This window comes from Clinocottus analis, unplaced genomic scaffold, assembly GCF_023055335.1.
Source record: "Clinocottus analis isolate CAN_PGR_092001 unplaced genomic scaffold, fCliAna1.0.p SCAF_10, whole genome shotgun sequence".
Classification (NCBI taxonomy): domain Eukaryota; kingdom Metazoa; phylum Chordata; class Actinopteri; order Perciformes; family Cottidae; genus Clinocottus; species Clinocottus analis.
This window is the reverse complement of record NW_027175821.1, coordinates 21,756,121-21,778,589: the sequence shown is the minus strand read 5'-3', so window position 1 is coordinate 21,778,589 and position 22,469 is coordinate 21,756,121.

Below are 22,469 nucleotides of genomic sequence, written 5' to 3'. Positions count from 1 at the left end.
TTTAAAATCCTGCTCCTCACCTATAATGCCTTAACTGGTAATGCACCATTATATCTTAAAGAGCTTATAGTGCCATACTACCCCACTAGAGAGTTACGTTCATTGAATGCAGGGTTACTTGTGGTTCCCAGAGTCTTAAAAAATAGGTTGGGGGCTCGAGCCTTCAGTTATCAAGCTCCTCTTCTGTGGAATAAGCTTCCACTTTCAGTCCGGGGAGCAGACACGGTCACCTTATTTAAGACTAGACTTAAGACTTTCCTCTTTGACAGCGCTTACAGTTGACCCCGATCTTTGATCCAGGAAGCTTTCTTTCAGAGGTTGGGTCAGACAATTCTCCTCTAGATTCATGAGGGTATCCACCCCGTGAGTCAGTCAGAAGGCTTCCCCCCCTCCCTTTAGATATGCTGCTATAGGCCTAGACTGCTGAGGGCATCTTAGGATACACTGAGCTCCTCCTCTGCTCGTCCTCCTTCTCTCATCTCCTTTCCTTCTGTATAAATTATTGTCGTTCAATGCACATTACTGACTCTACTCCTTTGTGAGCCTCTGTGCTTCCTCGCCTCAAGTTTCCATGGATCATGGCTGTCTGGACCTGGTCCTGCATGCTATGATGACTGTGGCTATCTGGATCGTGGTCCATGTGTGTACTACTCATTATAAGAATAGTGTCTGTCATCTTCATGTCATGAGCTGTAATTCTGTTACGTTGTTCATTCTGGTCACATGACATCTGTTGCTTCTGTCCATCCTGGAGAGGATCCTCCTCTGTTGCTCTATGAAGGTTCTTCCTGTTTCCCTGTGAAAGGGTTTTACTGTCTTTATTTGGGGAGTTGTAAACTGAATTGAATGTTGCAGTCTATGGAGAGTGTGGTGAACCTGAGAGCGGTCAAACTGATATCACACTCTATTAGCTGATGTTTGTATGTATTATTGCTCCAGGATACAATTATCATTCCTTTGTATTTGTCGTCATGCGTTCTTGCTGATGTAATGCACTTTTGCATATGATCAGCATGAGTATCAACAAAAATGTGTTTCTTTGAAAAAACCCATAGATGTCTTTGTAAAGCACCTCACAGCGTAAAGGAGCCGATGTGGCAGGAAGGAGGCTTTGATCTGATTCTGGTGACTCGGCATCAGGCAGCACATGAACAGACCAGAATGCACTGCTGCTCCTTGTACAGTAGCCCAAAGTAACTTTTGATCCCGAAGCGGAGGCAACGGTCTTACAAAAATATTTACACTAAAATCTGGGTTCCATTCAATTATTATGTTACTGTTGTATGGAAAATGCCATAATCACAGCCACACATTTACCAGTAGGCTGCTAGAACTGGAAAAAAAAAATGGTGTGAACTGTTGTCATTATTGTGTCCAACATGGAGGTTGATGTGCAGAAATACCTTTTACAATAATTTATCAAAACATGTTTGTTTTGCGTATAAGCACAGGGGGTCCTGTGCTTATTTCAGAACAGTTTGATGCTTGAACAACATGTAATCAGCAGGTCGGCTGTGTGGAACTGTGACCTGACTGTATGCACCACTAGGAGGCGCACCAGAGAACACAATGGTAGATTTTTACATATTGAAAAGAATTTGTGATCAGATTGAACAACCAGACCATCTGTGACTGCGTTGTGGACTCCAGATGAGAGCTTTTATATAAAGTAGATATATGAGCCGGATAGTAAATGCTAAGATAATGTCAACACAAAATTTGCGTTTTAGTGTGGTTAAAAGTAGATCCATTGGGCCATCCCAGGCTAACAAAAACACACACAAATGCACATTTTGCTTTTCTAGCGTTCTTGTGTTTCCACAGCAGAGACACAGGAACCTGACAGAAGTCCAAACACAACCAGCCACAAACATGTCAGAGTTGTACACTGAAACATTACTTCTGCCCTTCCACTTCCTGTGGAGTCAACGGGCAGACATATTGACAACTCGGCCATCCTCTCATCAGGATTGAAGCGTTCTGCCAGCACCTTGTTGCAGTTATCAAGAGCTCCCCAGTAACCGGACTGGCATCATGCTATCTGTGTGCTAGTAGAGTTCTGTGTGGCGTCTATACGTGGCAGCGTCAGCAGCTTCCTGTCCTTTCTGGCTGCAATACTGTCACTGTAATGCAAATGACTGTCAACTAATCAATAGCCGTGCATACTTGGCAAACATTTGTGGTTTGTAGCATCATTTGTGCCTCATCAGGTCAACAGCTCATGTTGTCATAACTCTTGTGACAAACAGCAAGCGGATGGTCTGCAAACTTGTAATAGACTCTAATACAAGGCCTCCAGCTGCAGACATGTTTGAATACATTAATGTATGGATTGCAGGCAGCTTCCCTTGAGGCATTGATTGCTCTTGCAAGACACAAACACATTAATTGGATTGCTTCAGAAAGGTGCTTTGTGAACTCTGAGGTGTTTTTATCTGAAATATGTGAGCGCCACATCTTACACTATCAGGACACACGTCTTCTTCTCAAGCTTGGGATGAGCTGCTTCATAAGACAAGCCTGGTTTTCACAATGTCCTCCTACTGATGAGGCTATTTGAGTTGTTAACTAGTAATAGTATGTTCCCTGCTGGCTAGCATGTGTGTGATAATCCATTCATCTTTTATCCTGCTCACTACAGCTGACATTTGGCAGAGGCTTTACTATCATCAGGCCGACACAGGAATGGGATGGACAACAATGAAATGACACGCACACACCTGTCATATCCCTTTTTGTATTACAAGCAGTCTCTTCCTGTTCAATCTTATCTTCCTTATGAATAAAATAAACACATCCGCAGACATGCATCAGACAAACAAAATGAACTAATCTGTTCAATATGGTGAGCCATGTTTTCCCTTGTCATCAGAGCTCTGAGTCCAAACAACAGTCAATAGCTCTCATTAGTATTTCAGGTGGCGAGGTCTCTTTTTGTGTGTGTTTATTTGCCAGACTTGTTTCCTCTCCTCTCCAATGACCTGTGGGACCTTTCATCTGGCTGCTCTTCACAAACAACATGTGTTTCTCTCCTATATTTGTAAAGCTCCTGCTGGAATTAACAGTGATGGTCAATTTAAATCCTAACTGAAAGAATGCAGGTGAAAGCAAACAAGGAACTAACATACTCTAATTCAATACTGTCCAGGAGAAAGGGTGCCAAAGAAAAACATGACCAGTTAACCCCTATTAGGGAATATTAAGTCTGCAACGTGTGGCAGAAACAAAGCAGCCAATATGTTTCTCCCATTCATTATCAGTCCCTCACTGATCCAGGAAGAAGTAATGGTAACTCACTGAGAGATACAACGTTTTCCATCAGACATGAGCTCGAGACTTTCAATAATACAGAGCATTTTATTGAAAGTTGCTGCATCCAGATGCTGGAGGATGAAGTGGAGGGCCATGTTCACAGTATCATCTACAGACCTGTGGGCTGCCCTGTGGGGGTGCCCAGGGGTTTGGTGCCTTGCTCAGGGACACTTTGACATGTGAACTACGATGGGATTACCGGCTACCTTGTGGTGACAGGACGACCACTCACCCCGCTGAGCTACAGCTGCTGCAATGCTTAACAGAGTTCAGCAGCAGAAAGTCACAGGTCAGCCAGATCTTTATGTCTTTAAGACACGCTTGAAGTTTAGCGACCTCGTGGATTTCATCTGACTTAATTGGCAGATATAGTGCAGTATCATCGGCATAGCATTGTTAGCCAACACCTCTAAATGGAGGGTGGGCTTCCTAAGGAGAGGTTTAAATACAGCCACTTTAAAAGACTGTGGTACATATCCCGTTAGTAAAGACCCATTAATAATATCTAATAGAGGTGCTAATTAAAGACAAAACTTCTTTAAGGAGTTTCGTCAGAACAGGATCCAGGAGACAGGTAGAGAATCTAGAAGTAGAAACCATTGAAGACAATTGGTGGAGGCCAATGGGAGAAAATCTATCCAAAACACATCACGGCCCACAACCGCCTCCAAGTCCACCACACCTGGGGATGGACCAGCAATAGTCGAGGCCAGGAGAACATCAATCCTGCCTCTAACAGTCAGAATCGTATCATTGAAAAAATTCATAAAATCATGACTACTAAGCTCTGTAGGAATAGATGGATCAGAGCTATGACTCAACCAGCCTGGCCACTATGCTAAAGAAGAAACGCCATATGCGCTCAAGCGTCCGCGATGCTAACTTCAATATGCGGGTCTGAGGGTGATACCATGGAGCTAGTCTCCTTGTTTAATACTCCTCTTTTTTAGAGGAGCTATCGAGTCCAGAGTCACTCTTAATGAGCCAATAGTACCATCAACAAGATGATCCATCTGGGACGGACTAAAGTTAACACAGGAGTCCTCTGTCATATTGAGACAGACTAAAGTTAGTACAGGACTAAAGTTAGTACAGGACTAAAGTTAACACAGGAGTCCTTTTATATTGAGACACGTTATTAAATCAAACACAGGAGGCCAGTTTTAAAATGTTTCAAGCCGGGGAAGTTGGGTCAACTCTGAATGATTTGTGACCAAACAAACTGGCAATGCTGCAGAAGGTTCTGAAATAAGGCTCTACCTTTCCCTTCTCCTTCCCAAGAGAAGGCCTGTTTCTCATTTTCTCTTCAGCTTCATCTCAATTATATATGAAATGTACGTATGCAATTATGACGCTGAACTGTATCTAAGCTGTCGACAGGCCAGTATCGTCAAAGTGCAGCGATGTGCCAGGTGAAGTGATGCTGACAGGCCTGACCTGCTTTCTGTCCGACTGCAGCAGCAGCTGGCGGCCTGAGTGATTGACTGGGGACTCATTGATTGACATTTCACAACTCCGCTAAACCTGTGGATGTATAAATAAACTCAACAGCAGACGAATGTCACTCACTAAAAAATACATTCAAATAACTGAATATGCATTCCATAAAAAACAAACTAGCACTAACGGCTGAACAATATGTAATGGCACATCCACTTATGCATCTGTCTACTTGTGATGTGAATGTGTCTATGGTTGTTTTCAATGTTTGTCTTTACAGCAAGAGCTGCTAAACTGTTTTTTGTTGTTTTCGCGACAATGACAAGTATTCTAACATTCTACAAGTAAGCACACCTACAATAATTACACACACTCTTCCCTGCAAAACTGTAGAATCACAAGGAGACAAAGATGCTGACTATTACGCACAAGCCCATTCACACATGCAGTACGTCTCTCCTGAGCAGGTGGCGTCTATTGCAAGATTAAAACCTGGAGCTCTTTGGTTGTTCATCAGCATCTCTAACTCTTGACTGTGCATCAGCTACTGCTTATTGTAAATACAACTATTTACACAGTTTGTATGTCTCGCAGCTACACATTCAAAAGCAGGCTCGAGGCTTTCCTCTAATCGTTCTTCCAGACGCACAAACCATCCTAAATAGACACTATTTGGCTGCCAATATGTTCCACACAACACGGTTGTTTCTCATGAAATGCTGAACAAGAACAAAGTTGTTGTCTTGACACATTCCAAGAATCCTCCAATGAGGAATCCAGTTCATGTGCCAACAGACAAGTGAGCCCATTTCTTGGATTAGCTTCTCTTTATCTCAAATTTGTTCTCGTTTTCAAAATTTGCATTTGATTAGCCTTAAATGGAGCTTGAAGACTCAACCCAATATTATGTTTTTACAGAGGGCTTATGGGCGACACACGCACGTGAATATTTATACAGGTCAATTGCTCATGGGATGGATGCATAAAGCCCTCAAGCGCTTGACGATTTGACAGAGAAACAGACCTGAGCCTCTGGACTTCGAGACTCATGGACTTTGCAGGAATGTGTGGACGTCTACATCTAAGTTTCCCATTGTTTAGTGTAATAATACATTTTATTTGGAGGCGCCTTTGAAGTCACCCAAAGTCGCCTTACAAAATACAGGATAAAAAGATAAAAAGCATGAAAGATATAAACAGTAAAAAAAAGAAGAAAAAAAGAGAGTGTTCCTATTGAGTTGATCTTCATTGTGTGACGTCTCGAGAGGATGGGATCGTGATGTGAGGCGTTGGTACACAAATTAAGACGACAGGCGAGGGTTTCTTTAAGTCAAAGTTTCTGTATTTAGATTCTTCTTAACAAAAAGGTAAACTTAACTCCAACAAAAGTCGTTGTACAAAACAAACATAAGTGCTTCAGTCTTCTCCTGGTTCATTGTCTTTAACAAAATATCAGAACTCTGCTGAGCTCCTGTCCTGTCTTCAGCCTCACACCAGCTTCCTGCAGGCTCATCAGCCTCATCCCTTTCAGCTGTGCAGCCGCCTTGCCCTGCTGAGTGGGAATTGTAGTTTTATCACATGATGTCATGCTGGTTGTAGTCCCTGCTGCAACCACCGGGAAGGAATGTACCTCCCATAAATCACCATTCCTCTTATGACATCACAATTGTATCATGATACACCACCTGCTGCCTCCTATTCAATGTTTTTTGCATTTGGGTCCAAACCTGCTATTCCCAGATTGTGACAGTATGAACAGAACTTCTAACTCAATCAAAAACTCGGTAGCTAACGTTAGCTGAACTTTCGGCTACTCTCTTGTATGGAAGTATTCAAACTACACCAAATGGAGTAAAACAGAATAGTGTTTCAGTCAGACCATAACTCACCCTCACCTGCAGACTAATGTAATAGTGTCACTGCACAAAGTTAAAAATATTTTTCATTCTTAAATGTTTTTGCCCCCCGCCAGTGCTGTGTGAACTTAAATTACATCCATCCTTTTTCAGAAGCGCTAATCCTCTTCAGGGTCGCTGGAGGCGATCCCGACGGTCACTGGCCAAAGGAGGTTCAACTGGACAAGTCTCCAGTCTCCAGACAGAGAAACACACAACCAGTCACACTCACGTGACATTTAGAGTCCAACTAACCTGAGCTGCATGTCTTTGGCCTGCAGGAGGAAGCCGGAGAACCCGGAGAGAACCCACGCTGAGAACATGCAGACTGCCAGACCAGTATCTGAACCCCGCCCAGACCGGGATCCGAACCCCAAACCCTCCTGCTGTGAGGCATCAGTGCTAGCCACAACACCATGTGCAGCCCACTTAACTTGAATAAAGTGAGTTTGGCATGATTCATCTTTTGTATAAAGTGAATCAACTGCTGATCTTTAACATCTGTAAGGTAAGAAACAGACTGAACATGGACCAAAGAAGGAGTGGTTTGTCCCTCACAGGGACCCTTACTACTGAACATGGACCAAAGAAGGAGTGGTTTGTCCCTCACAGGGACCCTTACTACTGAACATGGACCAAAGAAGGAGTGGGTTTTCACGAAGGAGTACGTTCTCACGTAGTCTCTGACATGGGTCAAGAGTAAGAGGCTCAGACGCACAGAGGTATCCGGTTCAATATAACAAGTATGATTAATTTAGCGAGTTGCAAAAGAAGAGTGACTAGACTAACTGTGTATATATATATATATATATATATATATATATATATATGGGCGTAGTTTATTCAGACAATAGAGTACTGTACAGCCTGTTTACAATAACCAGCGTGCGCACTCAAAATAACAGCTAGATTTCAATTGTGCGACCGTTAGTTGTCATTTCCAGCTTGACATTTACCAAACGTGTAGCGGGGTTTCTCTTGCGTCTGTACTTTTATAATAATAAAATAACTCGCAGCTCCGTTAGGTAAGACAAGGCAGCAACCACTTTATTCTTTTATTCTTTATTCACTCCAACAAATCCTCCTCTCTTTCCGTTTCCCCTCCACAATAAAAGCCCTAGCTGTTTACGTACACACTAGAATAGCTTACTCATGTTTCGTGTAAACTTTCATATTTTGGGGGGAACTTTTGATGAGAATGTCAGCGGCGAATAATGTGTTAGTGGTCCCTGTTCCTGCTGTCCAGTCCCACCTTGATACGGCTTAGGATCAGGAGAGCAGACTAGTTAAGGCTCTGAGAGACTAGTTAATGCTCTGAGAGACTAGTTAATGCTCTGAGAGACTAGTTAACGCTATGAGAGCAGACTAGTTAACGCTATGAGAGCAGACTAGTTAACGCTCCGAGAGACGAGTTAATGCTGAGAGCAGACTAGTTAACGCTCTGAGAGACTAGTTAACACTGAGAGCAGACTAGTTAACACTCTGAGAGACTAGTTAACACTCTGACAGACTAGTTAATGCTCTGAGAAACGAGTTAACGCTCTGAGAGACTAGTTAACACTCTGAGAGACTAGTTAACGCTCTGAGAACAGACTAGCTAACGCTCTGAGAACAGACTAGTTAACGCTCTGAGAGAGTAGTTACTGAGATATATATATATATATATATATATATATATATATATATATATATATATATATATACACCTTTCATACTATGACTTTGAACACTCCCACACAGAACACATTAGATCCACCTCTCTATCTAGTTGACCTCCTTCCACCCTCCTTTCTTTTATCTGAAGACACTGAACTACCTAATGCTTTCATGTGATGTGAGAGAATGGCATTTGGTTGGTGTGTGTGTGTGTGTGTGTGCAAGAGCGAGTCAGTTAATTAGGATGCAACCTGCTGCATGATTGAGACGTATGACATAACATCTGGAAATATATAGGGCTCTGTAACTCTTTATCATTCATTTGTTCTACTCTATATTACTGCAGGGGAGAGACTCAGAGAAGACGGGGTAGGAGATTGGTGTAGAAAAAAGAACAAATCAATTGTGTGCTTGCTGACATGTTTTGGGAGGCATTTAAAGTCCAGCAAAACCAGAGCGGTCATTTCTAGTCGCAGCAGATCTGATGCTACGGGTCACACTGACTACGGGCCACTTGACTCATTTTGAGTGGCTGAAAGGTTTGTAAAACTAATTTGGCTCCCACTGTCTCACACGATTAATAGACTGAACTACCTCTTTGTTTGGGGGATGTACCACCACTACACTGAAGGTCCTTGATGACCTCACCACCGCCATAGACTTGCGGAGTTGCCTTTATAGACCTAGCTAAGGCTTTTGACTCCGTCAACCATAACATTCTCCTACAAAGACTTACCAGCATTGGCTTGTCCAGTAAATGTTACAACTGGTTTGCTAGCTACCTGGCTGGTCGTGTCCAGCAGATGAAGACCGAAAAAAACATGATGTCTTACCATCTCTAAAGGTGTGCCTTAAGGCTCCATCTTAATTCCAGGATTCATCTGTATGCTGATGACACCATCATTCATACACACACACACACACACACTCTGAGGGACTTATCCAGAATGTTCTTGGAGGCATATGGACCTCTCCTCTGGTCCATATCCCTCCCAGTCGACCAAGAACTGGTGACCTCGACCCCTGGGGCGGAGCGCCAATAGCCGATTCACAGTGTAGACTGGGCTGCCGTCAACGATCTGGGGGTTCGAAGGGGTTTGGAGGCGGGAACCAGTGGGCTGGTTCTTACTGGCTTGACCCTAGCGACTTGGAAGGTAGAATGGACCCGCATGGCTCTGGGGAGTTGAAACTGGACTGCCGCGGGGTTGATTACCTTGGAGACGGGAAAGGAACCGATGAACCTGGGCATGAGCTTGCGAGACTCCCCATGAAGGAGAAGATCCTTCGTGGACGTCCAGACCCTGTGTCCCAATCGGGAGCGAGGAGTTGCGGTGCAGTGTTTATCAGCTGCCCTCTTGTAGTGAGGGAATCAAATTTCCAGCATAAGTTGCTCTGCTGCCCGTGAATCACTTTTTATACAAACAATATAAATGAACAAATGAAATAAAAAGTCAATTTATTGACTAAAGGTACTTTACTTACCCTCTCAGGCGCACAGCTACACCATCATAATCTTCCTTCCTGAACAGCCAAAAGGAAGAAGGTTATGCGGAGCTGGAGACCTCCAATGAGGTGGATGTTGTCTACCATGGACCTGCACACAGTAGGTCGGGTCCCGATGCAGGACCTGCTCCATAGCTCCCCTCAGCCTGGAGGCAAAGACCTTTGGAGCTTCTAATCCACACAGCAGAGACTCAGGGCGCCAGCTTCTGATGTCCTGCAGGTCCCTTTTTTGTCAGCAGTGTTGTAACAGCTCTCGGCAGGACACCGGCATGGAACCAGAGGCCAGACTTTCATGAAGCACATCAAGAATGTCACTTGAAAAGATGTCCCAGTAGGCTTGATAGAACTCTGCAGTGAGACCATGAAGACCAAGACGCTGCAGGGAGTATCCATCTCCGCCGTGGTCTGGAATCAGGACCTCACCAGTGCACCCTGAACTTTAACATCTATCAGGTCGGCCGGAGCCATTTTTTTTTCTTCAGTATGTCGTCGATCTCCTGCGGACTTGCTTAAACTTTCTAGGTCCACTACATCATTCTCCAGGTCCTTCATAGCCCTGGTGATGTCTCATGTGACGTTGAAAGTGTGCTGCTGGAGAAATAGCCTAATCTCAACAACAACAAAAAATCATGTGATTAATCAGTAATCTTTTTTTTTCAACTTTGCCCAGCCCTATAAAAAGAGAAATGACTTTTAATTATTCAAAATAAAAATAAATTTAAAAAAAAATTAAAAAAAGTATATATATATATATATATATATATATATATATATATATATGTATATATATATATATATATATATATATATATATATATATATATATATATATATATATATATATGTATATATATATATATATAAATATATATATATAGATATATAGATATATATATATATATATATATATGTATATATATATATATATAAATATATATATATAGATATATAGATATATAGATATATATATATATATATATATAGATATATATAGATATATATATTATAAAATAGCTATAACTTGGTGATTCTGTTTAGGCCTTCAAAGGCTTAAAAGGCCCTGCTGCCACTGGTGTGTGTGTGCATGTGTGTGTTGCTGGGCCTCAATGCGCTGGAGCTCTGACAGCCGCTGCAGGGTGGAGGCAGTAAAAGGTGGAGGCAGTAAAAGGTGGATGTAGTGAAAGGTGGAGGCAGTAACAGCAACATCAGGAAAACAATAACCTGTTTTGACAAGCGATGACTATTTCAGATTCCCAGAAGCATAATAATGATTTCAAGGTGTGTTTTTGGGTGTTATTCATTTTCAGTGCAACCTTTGGTCATAAACAAGATTAAAAAAAACATCTATATGTGTGAAAAACAGGTTTATTAGTGAAATGAGATGTTTTGACAATCACCAAAGCTCTCCGACAGGAAGAGAGGAAGCCAGACAATTAAAACGCGTCCTGACGGCGGCTTCAGCAGACTTCCAGAACAGAGTCCACTTTCATGTGAGGCTGCAGAGGGAAACGGCTCAAGGCTGAGACTCTGGAGCCAGCGATGAAGAAGACATGGCAGGATGAAGATGAGGAAGAGAAAGTGATCAAACACCTCCAGATTCAACGTGTAATATCATCATAAATGTATGAGTATGAAAATGAATATGAAATGTAAAAAAAACGCTCAATGTCTATTACTTTTGAGTCATATGTCAAATGATGTTCTTCCTTCTACCAACTTTGTTACACAAAGCGTTTCCATGGCAACCCACTTCCCAAGTCAAACTGAAAGCGTTCTTCATGTCTCCAGTTACCAGAATGCAGCAGCAACAACAACAACAACAACAACAACAACAACAACAACAACATGTAGAGCAGACGGGTTTTTAGGGTTTGAACTTGGGAGTCCAGACGAGAGGACGCAGGACGCCTTTCTGCTTTTGGAACAGCAGCTGACTTGATGACATCACCGCCTCAACTGTGGTTGTCATGAGTTTACTCTCATTCTTCACTGAAAAATCATTTTACAGTCAAACAAAATATGACAACCCTGCTTTTATGGCACTGGTTTCACAAACACACACACACACACACACACACACACACATATATATATATATATATATATATATATATATATATATATATATATATATATATATATATAGATTAGGGCTGGGCAAGTTACACATTAATATCGCGTTAACTTTTCAATCAATTAACAGCGTTAATTATTTGATCATGTGTTAACTGCATTATTTCCTTAAAAAAAAAAATAAGTTGGGGGGCTTTTACTTTGAAGGCGATAATTTACTTCCACCCTCGGGCTTCCGTAGCATGACCGGACGATTTGCCGACTTGAGCCAGACGTGAAAGCTCGTATTGTTCGTGTTGTTCTGTAGTTTCTGTCCTCAACGAGCACCACGCGAGCGAGTCGCCTCTCAAAGCTTCACAAGCGTCACCAGCAGCTCTGCAGCTCAGAGGACTGAACATTAATGCTCAAAGCTGCTGCTGATACCTGTCAGCTGTCCTCCACACCTCCACCTCTTCAACCAGACGTCAGGTCACTTGTTCAAGACAACACAGACTTTTACCAACGAGGAAGAAAAACTGAAAACATGAAAAGCACTTATTGCTTTTGTATAAAGTGAATCAACTGCTGGTCTTTAACATCTTTAAGGTAAGAAACAGACTGAACATGGACCAAAGAAGGAATGGTTTGTCCCTCACAGGGACCCTTACTACTGAACATGGACCAAAGAAGGAGTGGTTTGTCCCTCACAGGGACCCTTACTACTGAACATGGACCAAAGAAGGAGTGGTTTGTCCCTCACAGGGACCCTTACTACTGAACATGGACCAAAGAAGGAGTGGTTTGTCCCTCACAGGGACCCTTAGTACTGAACATGGACCAAAGAGGCGTGTAGTTTAAAGTAAAAGTTAAATTAAAATCTTAAGTTCTATATCTTAACCTTCCAGTGAAACTGATGTAACGTTACTGTTAATAAATAATAAACTAATAAAGTTTGCTAATTAGACCCTAAAAACTGACTTATATCTCATGTTTCACCGCTACGGAGACATCGGAGCCAGCGGTTCATCTCAAAAAGTCCTGCCCATATCAGGCCTCTCTCGGCGGGCATCAGAGCACGGACGGCCTGGTGGTTACGGGTCACACCGGTCCCGCCAATAGGACCTCAACTTGACAGCATATCTTTCTAAATTCGGCAGATTCTTGACAAATGGATCACAGATTTGATGCTCAAACTACTAAGTTCTCGCCTGAAAACATTCTAAAATTATATTTAGTGACTGAACAGTAGTATTCACAGAATGTCAACTTTCAGTTGTGAGTTTTCTCGTCTGTCATTGTTCTCCTTTTGTGGTGCGAAATGCATTCTGGGATATTGGCCGTCTCAAATACGCACAAGTCTCCTCCGATGCATCCTGTGTAAAATGGGCGGAGTCACATCCGGGCATTTTCACCGTGCTTGGCGAGAAACGGATTTTTGAATTGGAACAGTACTTGGGCAACGACTGATGACGTTTCACGAGAACACGAGTACAGAGAAGAACGCATGTTGAGAAACGGCCATTGTTCAACCCGATGGAAAGAGAAGATGAAACGAAAAGGAAGTCAATGAATTCAGGTTGTAAAGACAATTGTGGTTTAATATAGAACAGTGTAATTGGTGGTAATGTTATATAAAATAAACCTTAAGGCCTTAACGGGGTTAATGATATAAGTAAAAAAAAACAAATAACACCTGCATGTAAAAAAGTTCATTCAAATAAAATATTTTTGCTTGAAGTTTCTCCCTTAAACTCTTCCAGTGTGAGTGTATGTGAGTAGAGAGGATGCAGTGCTAGTGGGGCTTATCAGTTCCATATTAGAGATGAATAGTGGCAATCACTCATTATTTGTGATAACAAACAGTTAACAGCAGGATATTGAAACATGGGAAAGTGATTGCAGGCAATTATTGAAAGTCATTTAAAGTTTGAAACTCAACCTCATTCTGCTGCTGGATATCAGGATGCCTGTACGGTCGTCATGGAGACCGGCTGTACGGTCGTCATGGAGACCGGCTGTACGGTCGTCATGGAGACCGGCTGTACGGTCGTCATGGAGACCGGCTGTACGGTCGTCATGGAGACCGGCTGTACGGTCGTCATGGAGACCGGCTGTACGGTCGTCATGGAGACCGGCTGTACGGTCGTCATGGAGACCGGCTGTACGGTCGTCATGGAGACCGGCTGTACACTGAGTTTAGTTGGTGGTCGATTAGAAGAAGAAGGTACACGCTTCTCACACTGTATTGTGTGAGACACTAAAGGCGTAGAATCATACTAGTGCAGGGGTGGGCAAAGTACAACCCATTGGACGCTTTAATCTGGCCCACCAAGTAATTTAGTTCTAATTTTAATAAAAATATAATTTTTAAATATTTTATAATTATAATTATATTTTATAATTATAATGATTATTAATGTTAGACCTGGCACTATGGGCAGGCGTGGCATTGAAACCATTGAAACGGCAGCACGTCGCCATACATATCAATAGGCAGAAACATTTACTTTCCCCAGCTACAGCCTGCGACTCACTGAGTGGAGCTACTGACCTGTCAGCGATGAAAACTTAAGTCATGGTTTCACATTTATAAAATTATACCACAGAACTGCATGCTGGGAAGTCCTGTCAAACTCCGTCACGGAGAGTCCATAAATGAGTTCAGGCTATTGGTCCGGCCCGCCACAATATTTACTGTACCTCATGCGGCCCCCTGGGAAAAATAATTGCCCACCTCTGTACTACTGCCTATATTCTGAGAGTCAATTAGTTTGAGTGAAGAATGTCAGCAGCAGAAAACATCAGGAGACGGTCTCTGTTTGATGGCAAAGAAACTCTGTTTTGATCATCTCCAAGGCAGTGTGAGCCCGTGTGGTGCATGTGTGTGTCACTCAGTAATTATACCATATGCTGACTCTTTGAACGCTTCCACAATGCAACAGGATCTCAAACCTGTGAGCTACAAGATGTACATACACCATGACCAAACACCGTGCTCCTCTAACACGCACACGTAGCAGGTTTTAATGTGTGCAAACTTATGTTCCCACCAATGTAAATAGGGAGTAGGACCATGACGAGCCTTACAACGACAACAAATATATCATTATTATAAGTTGCATTGGACAAAAGCGTCAGCTAAATGAAATGTAATTTGCCATTATTAAAGCTGACAATAATCATGGTTAGGTTACAGTTAGATTATAAATGATCATGTTTGTGGAGTTGTCATTTTGACCTGATGATTGCCATAATCATTACTTGAGGGAGTTTCTCTGTGACACTGACCAACAATGAGTGACTGCAATGACATTCCCAGTTGACATTGAGGCTGCAGCCAGTGCTGTTGTGCAACGTTACAAAGAAGAGTAAACAACAAACAACAATAAAAGACAAGCCAAAGTCAAAGACGAAATCATGACAAATATGAGCACCAAGACAACAAAGTGTCATTAAACCCTCCGGGGACCGAGGTCATTTTCTTGATTTCACGTAATTTCTTAAATTCACCTTTTTAAAAAGGTACTTGTATATTATACCCATACATCATGAATTACAGAACAGTCTCAGCTCTCTATATAACATATATATGCTTCATTTGCTCTATTGCGCCATCAAGTGGACAATGAATGTAAAACAGGCAGTGGTTAAAAGGACGCCATGACTTTAGAGTCCGAAGCTTTGAAATTAATATACGAACGATTGATGTTTGTGATGCCGATACATACATAATGAACTTATAGATATGGTGTATGTCTTTATGATATACTGGCGGGGTGAAAAGGGAAAGTGGAAACAAATTGGGGGGACTGTGCTTATGTTACTCGGGTCTACAGACAAAGTTCTCCTACTTGTCTGCATGAAGAGAGAGACAAAGTCAAACAAAATCCAAGTCAAGACAGGTTGACTACAAGGCAGGAATGGAGTAGGAAAGGGCCCCAAGCAACACAATATGGAACAATTGCAGTAGTTACTTCAAATAGAGTAATCATTGAGGAAACTCATAAACAAACGTCTGCAATACTTCTTGTCTGGCTGTCATCTGCCGCTCAACTATCACTGTATTTTAACTGTGTGAAGGTCATCAACAGGTCTGTGTGGTGAGATAAACTGGGACAAAATGGACCTGGCCCACAGAAGAGGATTTAATACAAGACTCCCCTGAAGAAATGGACTACGGAGTGCCGACCGCTAGTGGAGGATTTTACAAGGTGCTGTTGAATTGAATGGACTTTTTGTAGGCATTGCTACGAATGCTGGATGTGAGCAGCTGCTTGCTCCCTAAACCAGGACCCCTGAGTAATGTGAATATTTAATTGTTTAGAAACCAACTTCACTTCCAAGATGTCACCGTTCAATTCAGTTTATTTTGTATAGCCTAAAATCACAAATGCCAGATTATCCTCGGAGGACTTTACAATCTGTACACATAACACTACATGAATATGACAGAAACTATTCATATAATGAGTAGTATACGCATGGACCACCAGATCCAGATAACCACAGTCCATGAAGCAGAAGGAGGTATAGAGGAGGAGCATCAGCAGGGCCATGGAGGAGGCAGGACCGGCTCCAGACGGACATGATCCATGGTGGCAGGCAGTACAGAAGCCTTGAGGACACCGCCATGAGAATTGGGATGGTCTGGTGAAACAATGGGGGCTTTAATGGGAAGAAGTCTCAGGAATGTAATACACCATACATGTTTCTACAGAATAAGACAGATGTCATTGTTGACATCTTGAATCATTCCAGGAAGCAATGGAACAGTGAGCAGCTGCTGATGCGTTCATGTTCGGTGCAGCAGGACCTCACTGTGGCAAGAGGAGGAAAGGCCAATTGTAAATTGACTTCTTTGTTTATTAAGATGGTTTGTTTAACTGCATCGTAAACACATACACGGCTGGTCTCCTGTTGTATTTCTGATAAAACAGCAGCTCAAAGAGCATCTGGAACCTGTAGTATTAAACTGTGCTTCCTCCATCTGGCACATGGATGCCACCAGATCAACCAGAACTCAACTGAAAGGATTATAGCTTAGTGTCATACTAACTTTACTGTAGATTAGAGTAATGTGATGGCTAATAGTTTAACTTTTACTGTGATGTAACCCGTCGTATCCCCGTTTAAAAGCAGCATCAAATCATACATCACACAATCCAGCTGCAGGTTACGACTGCAGATCAAATGGCTGGAGGCATCGATGACGCTGCAGTTCCTTCGTGTGTATTTAAAGATATGAGCGCTGCAGACGGCCGTGTTTCCTTAAAGATAACAATGTACAAATGGAAACTTTTTTGCCATGACACAGATAGAAAATCAAACAAGAAGTGGGCTCCAGTCGGCTCTGCACATTGTAACACAGGATGAGTCAGAGGAATACGTTGAAGCGAGCGCAGCGCCAACCAAGCAATCTGTCACGGATGACTGAGTAGATGGGTTAAACTTAATTAATATTTTAATGGGAAATTTACCTTTTGTATGCTCAACTTTCAAGATGGATGAGTTGTGTAACTCCACAGAGTAACTGAGGTGGAAGTCTGAACTGGAACGCTGTCTCCCTCAGAGGAGTGATATCACCTCTGCTGCTTGTTCCTGGCTCATGAAGCCTCAACTCGGGCGTATACTTGTTATATTTCACAGGTGCTTTATTATATGATTACAATCTTTCATGACTTCTTCAGTCATTTTGTTCCTATTGACAAATATATACAAATATATATTATGTGTGTCTTCTTATTGTGCCTTAATTGGCTTAATTGCTTTTTCTTGATGCAAATGTATTGTGTGAAAAACACCAAACTCCCCGTGTGCCGTTCCAATAGCTGGACATATTGATCCAGCTTGTTTACCATGGCGACACATTGTTAGGACGCTAAAGACGCCGTCAGCTCGACAGACCGTTGCAGGAGGCTCATTAATTACATTAGTTTACGGCGTTCGTGGTCAGTTTACTTCACTAACTGTCACAGACACATGATTCAACAAATCACGGTGAAGGGTTTTGTACGACGTGTTTTTTTAAAACCACATGTGACACGTCGATGCCCTTTCTCTTGTCTGAATAATAATCGACTTCGCCATTCGGAGGTCATTAAAATCAATGTGCAGTCGGTGTACGCTTACAGCAAAACAGTATCGGACCTCGTGATCTTCTCTGGTCCACGTGTATACTCCTCATTATACGTGCCATATACTCATTATATGTACCATATGTATACTACTCATTATATGTACCATATGTATACTACTCATTATATGTGCCATATGTATACTACTCATTATATGTACCACGTGCATACTACTCATTATATGTGCCATATGTATACTACTCATTATATATACCACGTGTATACTACTCATTATATGTACCATATACTCATTATATGTACCATATGTATACTACTCATTATATGTACCACGTGCATACTACTCATTATATGTGCCATATGTATACTACTCATTATATATACCATATGTATACTACTCATTATATGTACCATATACTCATTATATGTACCATATGTATACTACTCATTATATATACCATATGTATACTACTCATTATATGTACCATATACTCATTATATGTACCATATGTATACTACTCATTATATGTGCCATATGTATACTACTCATTATATGTACCACGTGCATACTACTCATTATATGTACCATATGTATACTACTCATTATATGTGCCATATGTATACTACTCATTATATATACCACGTGTATACTACTCATTATATGTACCATATACTCATTATATGTACCATATGTATACTACTCATTATATATACCACGTGTATACTACTCAGTATATGTACCACGTGTATACTACTCATTATATGTACTGTGTGTATATTACTCATATGTACTATGTGTATACTATCCATTATATGTACTATGTGTAAACTACTCATTGTATGCACTATGTATATACTACTCATATGTACCATGTGTATACTACTCATGTACCATGTGTATACTACTCATGATATGCACTATGTGTATACTACTCACCTGTACCATGTGTGTACTACTCATTATATGAATAGTGTCTGTCATCTTCATGAGCTGTAACTCTGTTACGTTGTTCATTCTGGTCACATGACATCTGTTGCTTCTGTCCATCCTGGAGAGGATCCTCCTCTGTTGCTCCATGAAGGTTCTTCCTGTTTACCCTGTGCTCTGCTTGTTTTATTTCTCATCTAATGTTTCAGCGCTGCTCTTCTTTACGATGGTTTATAGTGCAAGCATTTCACTTGTACATGGGAGAGAAAATTAGAATGACAATAGTAGCTACGACTCTATTCCTGCCTCATTAAAAAAGAGTAGCAATACATAAAACTTTCCGCTGACAGCTTCTCAGTTTGAGCTGCCACTAGTCATGCTTTCGCCTGTAAATTGTCATATCTACTGTCACATAATTACTATTAATTCTCAGTCTGTTGAGCAGTTTGTGTGATCTTTGGCAGATGGCATCGCAGCAATTTCATGAATTGTCGCCACAACTTTGCTCTCAGGATACCTTCTCCTCTGAATCCTTAATAAGGGAACCAGTGTTTTAAACATCAGTTGTACTATTGTATGGGGTCAGGACAGTCTAAATACATTCACAAATATATTTGATTTACAAATACATTCAAATGATTTATATAAATGTAAAAAAAAATTAAACATATTTTAAAATTTGGATGGATTTATTTGTGGATCGCACTGCATTTGTGGCTCCACATTTTTTTTTTGAGACTTTTGAGACTCCCCTGCCGTGGCTGGATTCACAAATGTCTGTTTTTCAAACGTAGCCAATCAGACGAGTGCAGCTCCCCCTCCCCTACCCACGAGGGGGCAGCAGCATATGAGCAGCTGTGTGACGAGTGCGCACAGGGACCGTCTGCAAAGTGCAATGCGGAAAATACTTACTACCAAAATATTCAATAACTTCACTGTTATGTATCGTAACATTACCAAACTCATTTTATACATAGATGGACTCCCCCTTGTTGTACTACATTTGTTATATTTGGAGAAATGTCATTTTTTAAGATGTTCTATTAATATTTATTGCAAATAATATCCAATAGCTTCACTGTAATAAAGTGTAGAATCATGAAAATCATTTCCTATGTCAATGTGCCCCCCGCCCTTCCCCACCATTCTACTACATTTCTTATTTTTTGGAGAAATGCCATTTTTAAGAATTATTATTAATTATTATTCATATTCAATGCAAATAATATTAAATAGTTTCACTGTAGTAAAGTGTAGAATAACAAAAATCATTTTCAGCATCAATGGGCTCCCACTTGATCTACTACAGTTGTTATTTTTGGAGCAATGTCATTTTTAAGAATTATTATTAATTATTCATATTTATTGCAAATACTATTCAATAGCTTCACTGTAATAAAGTGTAGAATCATAAAAACATACGTTCTTACCCAAGACCCGTAAGTCTCTCAAATGGAGTCATGCAGAGCCTGCGGTCAACTTTTACATGGCGGTAATGGAAGACGGAGTCAAACAGCCTGCAGTTCCACTGGGAGGCTCAACTGGAGGTGGTCAGGCCGCTGTTGCAGAAGTGGTCTACGGTGTGGACCACTGGGGCCAGCGAGGTCGCAAGGCACAAGATCTGGACTGCAGACGAGCTGCCACTACGGAGGAGAGCTTACAGAGTGTCACCACAAAAACAAGCAGTTATAGAAGGACTACTTAACAAAATGCGAAGTGATGGCGTCATTGAACCATCCTCTTCCTCCCCCGTAGTTTTGACCCCGAGGAAAGATGGAACACCACGTTTCTGTGTGGACTACAGGGGAGTTAACGCCAAAACCCACCATGATGCCTACCCAGTGCCGCTGGTGCATGAGATTCTGGAGTCCTTGCAGGGGGCTCAGTATTTCAGCTCCCTAGACCTCCATAGTGGATACTGGCAGGTGGCGACGGATGTGAAGAGAAAGCAGAAGACCGCCATGATCACCCATCTTGGCCTATTCCAGTTCAAGGTCACGCCATTCGGTTTAAGGAATGCAGGCGCCAGAGGTTGATGGAAAGAGTCCTGGGGGAGTTGAAAGGGAAGATCTGCTTCGTTTACATAGACGATATAACCGTCTTTCCTCAGTCCCAGGAGCAGCGGGACCTCCATGCAGTGTTCCCTGAACTGCATGAGGCCCACCTGACCATCAACGTGAAGAAATGCCACCTTCTCCAGACTCAACTCACCTTTCTTGGGCATGTAGTTTCCAGTAAAGGAGTCAAAGTCGACCCCTCAAAGGTTGATGCCGTCACAGCCTACTCAGCTCCCACGGACCTGAAAAGTCTCCAAAGGTTGATTTTATTAGTAGCACACAGTATAGCCGCAAAAAGAACGCTCGGTTACACCAGTAAAGAATAACACTTAATTTAAATCATAAATATTTTTATATTCATTTCAAACTTTTCAAAATTGAAAATTAAAAACGTTTTATTAATTTGACCTCTCACTTTGGGAAGCGCCGCCATAGATGATAAATGTCAATTTTAAAATTGAGAGGTAGGAAATGTAACAGCTTAGAAAAGATATTTAGTATAGGGCAGTGATCTGAAACCTATCAGACATGTTTTGTTGCAACCTAATGGTTTTAGGTTGTTGTCCCATTGAGGTAAGAGTGAAAGAGGATCCATGTCACACTAATCCTGAATCCCATGTACACAAGTTTAGTCTACGTCTACGGAAATTGTTATAAAATGTTTATAATGGCCTCTAGTTTTTGATTGTCATGTCGGCAACGGCATAGTACTTGTCTTGCTGACAAGTACTATGCCCCAATTGAATTCTAAAAATAGCTGACATTTTGTTTATTGTACAGCATTAAACGGTTATGTCGGTATCCACCCCAATTATGTGGATATGTTGGAAATGCAAATTATTTCATTCACACTAGACCAAAGTTTGCTTGTTTGTTAACTTGAGTGCATCCATGTCCTAGTAAGCACTACATCGGTCCGGTTGTTTGTTGTACATGACTGTTCTGAGAATGGAGCCTTATTGTCACGGAGTCCCCTTCATGTTAACTGTTTTCATCCTGTTTGCCAGTTCTAACCTCTCTCCTGTCATTCCAGGTCTCGCCACTCACCCATGATTACCCCTCATCACCGTCACCTGGTCCTCACGCCCTTCTCACCTGCAGTGGCCTCATTAGCTCACTATTTAGGTCCCCTCACTTCCACTTGCGCTCTGCCAGATTGTCTTGTCCATTGTGCCAAACTCTCCAGCGTATCCCAGTACTGTTTCCTTAGTGTTCTGACCCTGTTTTTGCCTGTCGTGACTACATGGATTTTGCCTGCCCCTGATTGGATTTGTCTGCCTGTTTGATTCTTCTCCTGGTTTTGACCCCTGCCTGAATACAAGTAAAGAACTTTGCCTGCCACGTGTCTCTGAGTTGTTGCTTTTGAACTCAATTGTCTACTGTGTCTCACACTTATTGAAAATGTATTTTTCATGTTGGGCAGTATCACGTGGCACGGTCTAGATTCAATACCAGACCGTGACGCTTGTCCAAACAACCGCGAATCAACGGGACGAGCCACCTAGCAGCCCCCAGTTTACTTTTTGAATTTGTT